The sequence below is a fragment of the Dermacentor albipictus genome, chromosome 1 (assembly GCF_038994185.2).
Source record: "Dermacentor albipictus isolate Rhodes 1998 colony chromosome 1, USDA_Dalb.pri_finalv2, whole genome shotgun sequence".
NCBI lineage: Eukaryota > Metazoa > Arthropoda > Arachnida > Ixodida > Ixodidae > Dermacentor > Dermacentor albipictus.
Genome location: NC_091821.1, coordinates 407,687,252 through 407,695,665, shown reverse-complemented (window position 1 = coordinate 407,695,665; position 8,414 = coordinate 407,687,252). Strand labels below are relative to the sequence as shown.

At 46.9% G+C, this 8,414-nt stretch overlaps 1 pseudogene; it reads right to left on the bottom strand.

The window, feature by feature from the left end:
* Positions 1–576: 576 nt before the first annotated feature.
* On the bottom strand, positions 577–2,548 carry LOC139054228 (tubulin alpha-1 chain-like; annotated as a pseudogene).
* Between the last annotated feature and the right edge of the window lie 5,866 nt (positions 2,549–8,414).

The following is an 8,414-nucleotide window of genomic DNA, read 5'->3' as shown; positions in this document are numbered from 1 at the left end:
ACGCGTCCTCCGCGTGAGGTTCAGCATACCGGGGACACAATAACGTGTTTGGACAGACCCCCTTGACATGTCCAAGCCTAAAGCACTGATGGCATTGAAGAGGCTTTTGTATGAAGGGCCGAACAGGGTGTCGGAAGTGACCGACTTTGACGTGAGATGGTAGGCAATCTCCTTTGAAAATCAGTTTGACGCAGAGCGAAGTTACAAGGCGGCTCACACGCGTGATGACAACACCCTCACTTGCTGGTTTGACGAGGATAGGCAAGTCCGCGTTGGGAATGGCGACATCAATGTCATAAATTACGCCTGCTGTGGATGCATCATCTATAGGGATATAGGAACGCACTTTGATGCGCCCAAGCTCCGAGATTTGTTTCAGTTTTTCGAGCGCACTCCCGTTGGAAACATCGATTGCCAGGACATTTTTTCATGTATTTATCCGAATGTCCTTAATTTCATTCGGCACGACCCCTTCCAAGAAAACAGATAGTTCTTGCCTGTTTAGCAGTCGGAGGTTGCTTGAGGGTTCCTCGGGTAGGAACACGATGGCGTGAGGCCAACGTTCAGGCCTTGACTTCAGAGTCGCCGTGCTCGCTTGCGTTGACCTATTCGCGTTGACAGTCCTCCTTTTGGCCCTCTTTCATCACTGCGGATAGTGATGAAGCTGTCATCCGGCGAGTCTTCATCCGACACGGAGTAGAGCTCTGTGTCCTCAGTGTCACTGAGCGCGCTTCCTCTCTCCCTCGTGAAGGACGGCCTTGATAACCTCTGGTCAGGAGGGCCCCTGGAAGGCTCCGCGTCCATGGCCACGAGACCGGGAGCCGAGGCACCAGAAAATTCCAAAGATTTCGCCAGAAATCAGAGAACACAGATAGAAGTCTTCTACCAAGAAGACACTTCATAGTCGTTCCAGAAAAAATCTGAAAAACTTAAAAATGATCACCACAAAAAATTGAGATGCTAAATCGACTAATTAAGTTTTAATTATTTACATTATAGCCAATATACCAATCTACAAATTATAGCCGTGGAGTTCGCAAGGCGGATCCACTTCGAACGAATTTTCAAGATGACACCAGTTCCGAGATATAAATTCCCGAACTTTGCGAAGAAATGCATTGGCGTTCCAGTTAATTTGTTAGCAAAACGTCGTTTCGTGCACTGAACCACTCAAGTAACTGGAACGCCAATGCATCACTCAGCAAAGTTCGGGAATTTATATCTCGAAACTGCAATTGTCCTGAGAATTCGTTCCGAGTGGATCCGCCTTGCGAAGTCTACTGCTAGAATTTGTAAATTGCAATATGGGTCAAAAGATAATTAGCTAGAACGTTATTTAGTCGATTCTTGTTAAGTAGACACTTTCGCATTTCAATTTCTTTTTTTTTGCACATAGTGTCCGCCGCTTTAAGTATACTGACTCATAAATTAGAATTGAGCTATCTGCCACAGGCACTTTGGGAGCAATATACAGGAATTCTACGTTGTCAACCATGAATGTGCAGTCCATGGTGTGCTCCGAGGTCGTGTTGGTTGTCAAAATGGAGTTATGCAGTTCCACAACAGCAGCTGAGAGAGAGAAACAAGCTTTCATGATATGCTGGAGATGTTAGCCTGGCTGTTATAGCCTGACATGTTACTCCAGTTCCTGAGTGATGATTGTAATATATACAGTGATAAACACTTAACATCACACAAACACACACACACACACACACACACACACACACACACGCACGCACGCACGCACACACACACACACACAATGTCGTTAGGACTCGTGGCCCGCAGGAGCAGAGCAGCTGAATCCTGGGGCGCTGGGTATACCGAGAACCGGAGCATGCACTTTTGCCCGTAGTCGACCGAAAGGAGCTCAATAAGAAGCGAGGTGAAAGGTGAATTCGGAGCCAGTGCCGCCGCCACAACTGTTGAATACGAGGAATCCACGAGAGCACTGGTCAGCCAGCTTCCGGATGCCGTCAAGCACGACGTCGACGTATCGGTATTCTTGCCAGTGGCGCGACGGCCATGCGCGTAGCTGTTGGCAACATCCTCCTTGCCAGTGATTAGCTGCCCCGGGTGGTACAGAGCTGGCGGTGCGCACCTCGTCGACAACGTTGGGCTCGATATCGACGAACACGGCGCGCCTGACACAACTACACTGTAACACAACGACAGGCGCCGGTTCTGGCGAAAAAAAAAGTGTTGAAAGAATATGCGATACAGCCGGAAAGCTTGTCGCTGGCTATTTGACCATCCTGCTGAATGCCATGTTCGAGGCAGTATAGAGTTCGCAGCAGGCCTTCGCTATCTGCACGACCGCCTTGCCGATGTGGACGCTGATGCGTTCCCTCGTGTCTGGTTGGTAATATATTGAAAGAACGGTTCTTGCGCTGCACTGAACTACAACACGCGAACGTTGTACAGTATTTTTTTTTTCGACGTCGCCGCCTTTCTCCAGCACGCCGAAGGAGCCCGACAGCTCGGCCGACTGCCTGTCAAGAGCCACCAGCAAACGACGGACAGTCGACACTACAACAGAGCCCATGCTATACAACCTTCATGCCATTCTACGCGTATCAATTACTTTTTATGTTTGTTGCTTTCTAATGTTTCTTTACAACGTGTGCTTCTATTTATTTATTTTTTCGCTTTTCTATTCTGTCGGCCACATCGCGGTTTGCAAATTCGATCGTTGCTGCCGCGCACGTCGCCGACCGATTTTCGCTGTTGACGCATTGACATACTAGGATCGTTCAAAGCACTTAAGTCGCGTTAAAAGAAGTAGCACGTGCTTCCTATGCGTAGGCGCGATTTCCATCAGTGCGACGGCCAAGACTGACTACAGCTCTCAATGTATTCACGCCCCCTATTTTATTACAATAAAACGATCGCAATGCCGGTAATACCTTTGAACGTTAATTATTTATGGGGTTTTACGTGCCGAAACCACTTTCTGATTATGAGGCACGCCGTAGTGGAGGACTCCGGAAATTTCGACCACCTGGGGTTCTTTAACGTGCACCTAAATCTAAGTACACGGGTGTTTTCGCATTTCGCCCCCATCGAAATGCGGCCGCCGTGGCCGGGATTCGATCCCGCGACCTTGTGCTCAGCAGCCTAACACCATAGCACCTTTGAACGTTATATGTTACTTATTTAATAATAGTATGAGTCAGGCACGTACCCAGGATTTTTTTTCGGGGGGGGGGGGGGGCACCACAGGCACGTACCCAGGATTTTTTTTCGGGGGGGCCCACCACCTCCTCCTCCATCATCATCATCATCATCAGCCTGTTTTATGTGCACTGCAGGACGAAGGCCTCTCCCTGCGATGCGATCTCCAATTACTCCTGTCCTGCGCCAACCGATTCCAACTAGCGCCCGCGAATTTCCTAATTTCATCGCTCCGTCTAGTGTTTTGTCATCCTCCATTGCGTTTTCCTTCTCTTGGTAACCATTCTGTAACCCTAATGGTCCAACGGTTATCTAACCGGCTGATTACATGACCTGCCCAGCTACATTTTTTCCTCTTGATGTCAATTAGAATATCGTCTATACCCGTTCGCTCTCTGATCCAAACCGCTCTTTCTCTCTCTTAACGTTATGCCTATAGCAATCTTCGTTCGATCGCTCTTTGCGCGGTCCTTAACTTGCTCTCAAGTATCTGCCCCATATGTCAGCACTGGCAAAATGCACTGTTTGCACACCTTACTTTTCAATAATAACGGTAAGCTTCCAGTCAGGAGCTAGCAATGCCTGCCGTATGCGATCCAACCTATTTTTATTCTTCTGTGAATTTCCTTCTCATCATCAGGGTTGCCTGTGATTAATTGACCTAGGTAAACGTGCTCCTTCACAGTCTCTAGTGGCCGACTGGCGATCCTGATCTCTTGTTCCTTTGTTGTTGTTGTTGTTGTTGTTGTTGTTGTTGTTGTTGTTGTTGTTGTTGTTGTTGTTGTTGTTGTTGTTGTTGTTGTTGTTGTTGTTGTTGTTGTTGTTGTTGTTGTTGTTGTTGTTGTTGTTGTTGTTGTAGCCTGTGGCACGTGTGGCTCATACCCACGATGGGGGATTGGCCAAGAAATGGGTGGACTATTCCAAAATAATATAGAGCATAAATTTCCTAATATCTATGGGAATAGCATTGAATAGGGTTGAATTACCGGCTAAAATAAAATCAGGAAGGTGCTGTTGAATGAGGAATAATTAATTTAAATCTAATAAAAAAATTGAATTTAGCAGGGCATTCGTTTAGATTCTGTAAGGAAATGTTTGGACAGCGAAGCACGCATCCCTGTGGCTGAATCCCAATGTGGACGCCCCGAACGAAAGAATTGCAGGTTCTGTCAAGTCCAGGCCAATTCTTCGAAAAGGTATCTCCAACAATCTTTTTCTTAACGCAGCAAAGCGGCGGCAAGATAGAAGAAAGTGCTGTATCGTCTCCTCCTCCTCACAAAAAGAACAAAGGGGAGAGGGAACCAAACCCGACCTGTATAAATAGAAATTTAGGGAGGGAATGCGGCAGCGAAATTTGGTGAAGCAGACCTCAAGCATCTTTGTGTAACAAGATTCGCTATGCCAAGGAAATGCCAGGTGTTTATACTCTGGAGAAGCTGTCAAATGTGGGTTTGATAAGGCTGATCTAATTGATCTCATCCGAAATCTTGCCGCCGTGATCTGTGCTGTCACTGGTAGAATAGGAAGAACAGGGCCGGCTAGTGATCCATGTGCCAGTGAATCGGCAGTTTCATTAAAAACAAACCTTTATGACCAGGCACCCAAAACAAATGAATACATTGCACATGGGCAGGAACTAGTAAGTGGAAGAGTTTTAGCATGGGTGACTCATTAGTAGCGGTAAGGCAAGAGCATACAGAAAGGGAGTCAGTAAGAATAGCAGCTGTGTAATCATTTGTTCTAATTTACGTAAGGCTAGAATTAGTGCTAAAAACTCGGCCTGGAAAACAGGCACAAAATCAGGCAAATAAAAAGACCGGTCGAGCGCGGGACAAAATATTCCAATGCCAGCTTTTTCCTCGCACTGTGAGGCATCTGTTGCAATGATAATGTTTGTTTCTATAGGGTGCTTAGGTGCTTTGCCCTGCTATTTATCATTATCTTCATCTTCTGCATATAAATATTAAACCCCACTCTTACACTCTCTCTGTTAAGGTCTCCAATCATTTGTTGTAGCTCGTCTGCATTGTTGTTGAATAGAACAATGTCATCGGCAAACCGAAGGTTGCCGAGATATTTGCCGTCGATCTTTGCTCCTAAGCCTTCCCAGTTTAATAGCTTGAATTCTTCTAAGCACGCAGTGAATAGGCATGTGGTTCTTGAGGGGAAGGAGAAAAGGCTAGTGCTATTTTCTGCAACCCATGCGGGAGCACGGCTCTGCGCCAGCGGGGTGGAGGGGATGGGGTTAAAAGAGAGAGAGGGTAGGAGGGAGAAAGGTAGAGGGTCGTAGAGATGGAAGCGAAGTAGTGGCCGATCAGGAAGCCCGAGGTGGTGGGATGGCCGTTAGGCCATCCGTCTTTGTAGAAATGTCCTATAGTCTCGCAGAGAGCCCCGACGAGTCGAGGTACTCGACGACACTTAGGAAAGCTGGTAGCTGAATACGACAGGGGAAGAGGATATCTTCCTGTCGTGAATAGCTTTGGAGAAATTGTGTCTCCCTGTCTGACCCCTTTCTCTATAGGTATCTCCCTGCTTTTCTTGTGTAGCATTAAGGTAGCTGTAGAGCCTCTGTAAATATTCTTACTCAAAGGACGAGTCAGTAAGACGAGAAACTATTTACAGACTATATTTACAACAATGGTTGCAGCGCTGACTGGTTAGATTCACAGCGCGAGCCCAGTTCGTTCTTCCTCCTCTTTTCCTGAGTGATGACGCCCACGCGCCTCGTTCCAACAAACAAATACCACACGCATGTAGCATTATTTTCCAAGCTTTTTACGTAAGCGTTCTGTACTCCTTGATTACGCAGTGCCTCTATGACTGCTGCTATCTCTACTGCATCAAATGCATTTTCGTAATCTATATAAGCCACATAGAGAGGCTTATTGTGCTCTGCAGATTTCGCGATAACCTGATTGATGACATGAATGTGATCCATTGATCTCTTCCTGAAGCCAGCCTGTTCCCTTGGTTGACAAAATCCAGTGTTGCCCTTATTCTATTGGAGATTATTTTGGTAAATATTTCATGTAATACTGGGAGCAAGCTAATGGTTCTACAATTTTTCAATTCTTTAACGTCTCCTTTTTTGTGGATTAGTATAATGTCTGCATTCTCCCAGTTTTCTGGGACCCTTGCAGTCGACAGACACTTCGTATAAAGAGCCGCCAGTTTTCCAAGCATTATGTCTCCTCCATCTTTGATTAAATCGACTGTTATTCCACCTTCTCCTCCCGCTCTTCATCGTTTCATGTCTTGCACGGCACTTCTGACCTCATCGCTAGTTATAGGAGTTTCTGTATCCTGTTCATTACTGTTTCTAAGTAAGGTATCGTGACTCCTCTGGGTACTGTATACAGGTCAGCTTAGAATTATCAGTTATTTTCGCCTTGTTTATCAGGTTTGGCAGTTCCGCGAATTGCGTAACGCTGTGCGGCCGCCAGTCCCATACAACCGCGTAGAGCGCAGGACTCTGCGATTCTAGACGTACTGCGCTCACCGCGAAAGGTTAGAAAAACACCCACATAAGCACAACAGAGAAGTGGCAACGTGAGGCGGTTCGACCGATAACTGTATAGAAGCGTCATTCAAAACAAGTAATTGTTCTCCACTTCCGGCGGCGTTTTCTCTACTTCCTTTTTCAATAAAAAGATGTTGATCCATAAATAGTCTCATAAACAACGGTTAACTTTTTTATTATTCGCTTTTGCTTGCAGTTTGGTTGTTGCCTTGGCTCTCTCCCTTAGTAGACCGCTTAATTTCTCAACTCCTTGCGATTTTTGTTTCCAGTTGCCAATTTTGCACGAAAAGTGCTATACAATTAGGGAAAAACAGACGAGGTAACGGGCGACAGCCATCTTGCTTATGGGTTTAAGGGTTATTGCAGGGTTTCATGATGGACGCTCTTTCACATTATTTTATTGCCCACCTTATCTAACCCATATCACGTGTAGATGGTTCCGGGCATCTGCGAGCGTCGCGGCGTGCCGTAACTCAAGGAAATAATAAAACAAAGGGAAAAGTTAAACGCAATTGGCGTTTTCTCCGGCCGCAACTCGTTCCATGAGAGTACAGACCAGCTGAGTAACAGCCGCATTCCCCTCCTGGTCCCAGGATCAGCCTAAACAAAGAAGGTTGAACTAACAAAATTAAGCAACAGCTATGGGCGTGACGGTTGAATAGATGGTGACAACTGAACGCATCTCGAGTTAATTGCGCGGGTGCGGAATCTATGAGAAAACTGTCCTTCACATTACAAGAGAGGCCGATAACTACCGCTATCTAAAAGGAGTGAACAAGCAGCATAATGCTGACCGATGAACAGCTGCCAAGTCTCAACATTGATCTGGCGGCGCTCTAGGAATGTGTGAGGAGTGGGGGCGTGCGTGGGAAGGGAGGGGGGGGGGGTATGCCACATGATTTCGGGGGGGGCCCGGGCCCCCCCGCCCCCCCTCCCCCTGGGTACGTGCCTGGTATGAGTAGTATGCATGCGTTGTGGTCGTCCTGCATTTACAATTGCTTAGTGTTAACCGCGGAGACGACGTCACAACACCCGTAAAGTCCCATTGATGTCGGCCCGTCCAAAAATCGCTGCGACAGCGCGACCGAATTGGCGGGGAGATGCGACGATCGCGGCAGTCGCGGAGCGACGGAAATCGCTGTGTCGTCGGAGTGAAAAATTGCTCCATGTGAAGCAGTGATGCTGACTTATCACTCGGCGCAAGATGCGCCTTCATGTATCAGAACATTCTAAATTGTTGCAGCCGATTGTTGTTGCCCGTGTTGTAGCTGAACCTTTTGTAATAGATTGCGTACGCCACGCGAATAGTGACGTATAGTGCACCAGCGATTACGCTGGAACTTTCGGCGAGTGTATACCTTAGTAAATACCCGACGCGTCTGCGTTCGTGCAGCAGGTGCCGTACAGGTCCCACACGAATAAGAACTGGCGGAATCTCGTTCACGAAGTGTAGTGTAAATCGAATAAAGCACTTATACGCTACGCCAACAGACTCACTTGTCACCGCATCAAATTGTCCCTACAGGTCGAGTTTCACCCAGGATACTTTTTTGTTTATCAAGGCTCTTCGTACGCTGCACAGAACACACAGGGAGATGTGTTTCCTTGAGGCGTTGTTGTGCGTCATATTGCATCACCTATAGTTGACGGCGAATATTTAATTTCTTCAACGTTTAGATCAACACGAGAGTGGTGAGTTGGTGTTAAACGTTCCCTT